Genomic DNA, 5488 nt, shown 5'->3' on the forward strand with positions numbered 1-5488 from the left:
TTTGCAAGCTACAACACTCGACCCACATTTACTTTTGCCCATGTAGATTTAGGAAATTTTCGCAACAAAGTTATGCCAATTAATTATCATTTTTATTTTGCAATTCAAATTTTAAGCAAGACACATCTTATTTCTCGCGAAGAGGACGTTCCAATAGCTCCAACACGAGAATACAAAACACAAATCGAGCCAATTACTTAACACACCATCTCTTACAACCAAGCAAGCTGGAGGAGCCATTACATACAGCAAAATGAACACATATGCTTCGATTTCAGCATCCAACTGCAAACTCTTACATCATTTAGCGGAGGAGATACATCCAGGATTAATTACCAGTCAAAACACATCAAGGAGGATTCAAGCATCCTAGGCAGCAACATAACCATGCAATTTATCTTCCATTACAGCCACCAAACAAACAAGATAAACAGATAGAGGAATCAAATTTTGATGTTGGACACCTCCAAAAGGAGGCGCCTCCTCACCCTGCTACCACCACAAGAATCTGCAAATTTTATATGATCAACCTAATAGATGCCAGCTGCTACCTTGGCTGCCATCTACTCCTCCTTTTCAATATCCTTGCACAAGAACAAAATATGGTCAGCTCTGGAGCAAGGCTACTAGATGATCAACTATGTACCAGGGGTGATGGAGAAAGTGAGAGATTACCTGATCTAGCTATAAGGCAGGGGGCAGGCGAACTGGAGGGACAACTCTTATGCCTCATCGCCATGGATGGGTAACTCTTCCTTTGAGCAAAGAATCCTCGCTGCACTGAAAACATGAGTGAGATGATAGCAGGTAGAAGAACAATTACAACTGGACACAAACAGACCGTAGAGTTCCAGAATACCACTAGTAAATACTGACTAGCCAAAATAGCACTCAACTGTAGAATTTCATCCTAGAACAGCACTAGTTACAAGTTTGCAACGTCAACTATGCATATATCAAAGAGAAGAAAGAATTTTCAGCAAATCAGAATGGCATACTGTTGAATCAAATAGTGACAAAATTAACACTTCGAGCCTACAATTCCAGCAAACAACATTCATCTAGTGAAACAGATATATTTGACTCTTGAGCTAGACATAAGCACTTAAATATTGCAAGGTTCAAGAAGTGCAATCAGCCAGAAACAGAACAAGGTATTGCCTCACACAACAACAATAGAGATCAATGCATATGTTTCAATCGCTGCTGCATCGTACTTATTTAAACTTCGAAACAGAAAAAAAGCATAAAGTTGACCTTCTATGGCTTGCCGATGGGGGACGCGGTGATGTAGTAGTCGTTCCAGTCGAAGGAGGCAGCCACACATTCGATTTGGCTAGGCAAAGAACATCCCCATGTATCATGCAGTGAATCGTCAAATGCACCAACGTGGAGGGAGGCGTAACTAAATCATCTCCCTGCAACAGGAGAGGCGCCGGCAACTGCTTTAGCTAAGCAGATCTGCGGGTGTTGTATACGTGCGGTTGCACCAGCACCAGGTTGACGAAGATGAACTGGAACATGAGATAAACAGCATTATTGTCCTGCATAGTCAAACACTAGGAACATAGCAGCCAAAAGACTGTTGGTTGCAGATTTGTAAATGATTTATCAGAAGCTTATAATTAGTTTGTTCAGATAACCCTGTCTCGTTCAATTTAGCTTTATGTAATTACTGTGAGCAGGTTCATTTCTCAAGTAGGCAGTGACTTGCTTATGCAGCTCACTTATAAGAAACTATAGCTCTTTTCTTCCTCGTATGTTTCCATCCACATCTACGTGTAAGCAATAGTGAAGATACAAGTGCAGCTTTCGTGTGCAATCAAGATGCTATTTAACAGAAACAAAACATGAATTTCTGATCGGATCTTGTGGTCCAGATGTAAAATGAAGAGGGAGAGGTGGTACTGATAACCTCAACGGCCTTCTCTGGCAGCAGCTTGCGGACGTGGTCGTTGGAGACGACGATGGCAGCAGAAGCCCAGGCGAGTCACCACGAGCTCGTCCCCCGGGCCTCGCCGGCGAGCTCCTTGAACCAGGGCCAGGTTAAGGAAGATGATCTGGAACATAAGATAAACATCACTATTGTCCTGACTAGTGAAATACTAGGAACGTAGCAGCCAAAAGTGTGTTGGTTGCAGATTAGAATTTCAGTGTAAATGATTTTTCAGAAGCTTACTAGTTTGTTGAGTTAACACCCTGTCTAGTTGATTTTACCTTTATGTAACTATTACTGTCAGCAGGTTCGTTTCTCAAATAGGCACTACCTTGCTCAGGCAGCTCACTTGTAAGCAACTATAGCTCTTTCCTTCCTCGTATGTTTCTGTCTACATCTACTCGTGCAGCTTTCCTCTCAGGAACAAGATATGAACTTTCTGATCGGATCTTGTGGTCTAGATGTAAAATGAAGATGGAGAGGTGGTACTGATACCTCAACGGCCTTCTCCGGCAGCAGCTCGCGGACGTGGTCGGTGAAGACGACGGTGGCAGCAGAAGCCCGGGCGAGTCACCACGAGATCGTCCTCCGCACCTCGCCGGCGAGCTCCTTCTACCGGAGTCCCTACCGCCGGACGCAGCCGTCGCGCCACCTTGCTCGTCCACGCAGGCCACCAAGACCACGCGTGGACTTCCGCCGCCTCAGATAAGGAGGGAGCGGAACCATGGAAGCAGGCGCGCGCGGATCCTGTCGTCTGTGAGGTGCTCCGGTCAACGGGAGGAGGGGCGTCGTGCTTGGCAGCGGCGGACTGGTCTGTGTGGCCGGCGACGAAGGAGGTGGATGGTGGGGTGTTGGGTGAGCGGCGGAGGGGCAGGTGCGGCCGGCGTTGAGGAGGCGGCGGCGGCGCCGGCGCCGGGAAGTTGGGAGGCGAAGATGCGATGAGGTTCAGGCTAATGATGCGTTTCGTTTGGCCCAAAATATAATGCTGATGGCCCAAATCACAGATTTTGATGGAATTCTGCGACGGTTCGTGGTCTTATTTTTTAATTTGAATTTTGGGATTTCAGATAGCGCCGGATTTTTCTCTCACAAATGATATCGCGAGATTCCATCAAATTAAACATGCGCCTCCTTTTCCTTTCACGAATTTGCAAACGGTCACGTACCATAAGACCGATCAAATGTTTTGGAGGCCAAAAAAAGAAAGTGTACGTGTAGTTACCCAGCTACCTCAAGAGAGAATGCAACGAATCAAATTACCATCGATCAATAATAAACATGTGTATTGCATCACGTGGAGACACATACGTACCTAGCTGGAGAACCAACCAATCTTTCTTTTATAATTTATCGAATCCGATAATCAACCGATCAAGCGCGCGCGCACAAACACCTGCTTCTTTTCCAAACACCACGCATGCATAAGTGTTCGCCCCTCCAGCACAAAAAGATGAAAACTCTTACATCCAACGCAAATGCTTTTTGAGTAGAAAATAGAACGGCGGTCGTCTCCGAGTCTCATCTTCCTCATCAGCTTGCCGCCCTTACACGACGCGATATTGAAGGGGCGTCCGAAGATGCGTTCTCTTCTGGCTTCGCCACCGGTGATGAAGTTGTATGGCCACGATTGTCGGCTTCTTTGATGGGTGGGGCCGGTCGCCGCCTTGCCGGTGCATGCATGGCCTGGTTGGGTTGTACATCCTATCGATGCCGGCCTCAATTCATTGCCTTCGCCTCGTTGGCATCTCCGTCAAGGATTGATTTTGTTTCGTTGGAAAAACTACGCGTTTCTGGAGTGGCTTCGCCTTGTTGGTTGCAAGCTAGGGGCCGAAGAAGGCTCGATTGTCATCGGACGCAACGGCATGGCTCGATGACGGTGGTACATAAGCGATCCAGGTTCAACTAACTAGGGTTGCATTTAAATCAAAATATCAACTAACTAGGGTTGCATTTAAATCAAAATATTCCTCCTCGAATCTTCATCGAGCTCGCGTACACGGCTTGCTGACATCTAGGGTCCAAAATGCTTTTTTAGACAGTCATTAGAATATCAATCTTCACCGCCACCTCACGAGCTACATCGATGGAATGTGATACAGAATAAAAACTAGGAATACTCTTCAGGAGCTGTGTGTCCCACGTCTAGACGTTGACTCAGAACCAAAACCAAATGGAGTCACGTTACATTGACCAGGTCGCTCGCGGGCGCATACAAAGTACCAGTAGCATCACTGCCACTTTCATCATGTAGATTTAGCTAGCTCGTTGCTAGCTTTGCTTGTATACGTCGCGCGGAGAGTGCCTAAGCGAAAACTAGCTAGCAAATAATCTATCTAGTAGCTACTACTTGGGGGCTACCTTATCTTACGGGTGACCATGCCCCCGGGTGAATTAGTTGTTGGGGCGGAGAAGGAGAAAGAAGCTGGGGAGAAGAGAAGGGAAAGAAAAACAGAAGAGAGGAGCAACAACACCCACCGGAAAGGAGGAAGAAGGGAAGCACCGTCGCACTCGATAACCGAGCCATCCCTACAGCCACCGTGGCCCGCGGCCACCTCGCCTCCCCACCCTCCTCGAAGCTCCTCCTCCACCGCCCCCGGCCTTCCTATAAGCTTTGTTGTCATCTCGTTCAATTCGTCTTCGGTGACGACACACCCCGGCCGCACACCCTCCCCTAAGTACTGGGCCACCACATCTCCATGAACTTGAACATCACTTACATCTCCCTAGCCACCACCATAAGTGGTCGGCGTCGCTTCCGCGCGGCCTTGCCACCCCGCCTTGCTCGAAGCACCACCTCATCCATAAGTGTTCGCCCCTTCGGCACAAAGAAATGAAAACTCGTACATCCAACGCAAGGCTCTTCGAGTAAAAAATAGAACGGTGGTCATCTCCGAGTCTCGTCTTCCTCATCCGCTTGCCACCCGTACACAACGCGACATTGAAGGGGCATCCGGAGATGCGTCCTCTTCTAATTTCGCCATCGATGTCCGGCGATGAAGGTGTATGGCCTTGATTGTCGGCTTGTTAGATGGGTCGAACGGCCGTCGCCTCGTCGATGGATGCATGGCTTGGTGGCGTTTTACGTCCTATCGATGGGACTCGATGCACTACGTTCGCCTCGTCAACACCCCCGGAAAAAGACGTGTTTGTGGTGTGGCTTTGGCTTGTTGGTTACTAGCTAGGGCGATGTTAATTAAAGGGGAAGAGCCAATACAGGAAAACACATCTTTGATGTGTATTTGTCTTTGTCGGGTGTCTTTCATCCGGTACATAGCAAAGCAGTTCTTCGCCGGGTGCCAAAAATCAGTACACGGTGAAGAATTATGTACCAAGTGTTAGCACCCGGCGAAGAATTAGAACACGGCACAATAGGTACAATACACCCGGTTAAGAAATAAACACGGTGGAGACGCTCTTTGGCGAGTGCCACAAAGAGACACCTGTCGAAGAAACCTACCATATGGTGTATAACGTGCGCGGCCGACAGGAGAATACTGACACCTTACTTTGACGTGTGTCTCCCGTTAGTCGCCCGACAAAGAGCTTCTTCGC

At 47.8% G+C, this 5488-nt stretch overlaps 1 long non-coding RNA gene across 2 annotated transcripts; it reads right to left on the reverse strand.

Annotated features, from left to right (window-relative positions):
* Positions 1-210: 210 nt before the first annotated feature.
* Positions 211-2549, reverse strand: LOC124694246. 2 transcript variants are annotated; one of them, XR_007000445.1, is made up of 4 exons: positions 2432-2549; positions 1916-2060; positions 676-1514; positions 211-584 (listed from the first exon to the last, which is right to left on the reverse strand). It is a non-coding gene; the product is annotated as an uncharacterized LOC124694246 (long non-coding RNA). The 2 variants fall into 2 exon arrangements; XR_007000446.1 differs by lacking the exon at positions 1916-2060 and having other exon boundaries at positions 2432-2545.
* Positions 2550-5488: the final 2939 nt, after the last annotated feature.

Source organism: Lolium rigidum, chromosome 3 (genome assembly GCF_022539505.1).
Source record: "Lolium rigidum isolate FL_2022 chromosome 3, APGP_CSIRO_Lrig_0.1, whole genome shotgun sequence".
NCBI classification, from domain to species: domain Eukaryota; kingdom Viridiplantae; phylum Streptophyta; class Magnoliopsida; order Poales; family Poaceae; genus Lolium; species Lolium rigidum.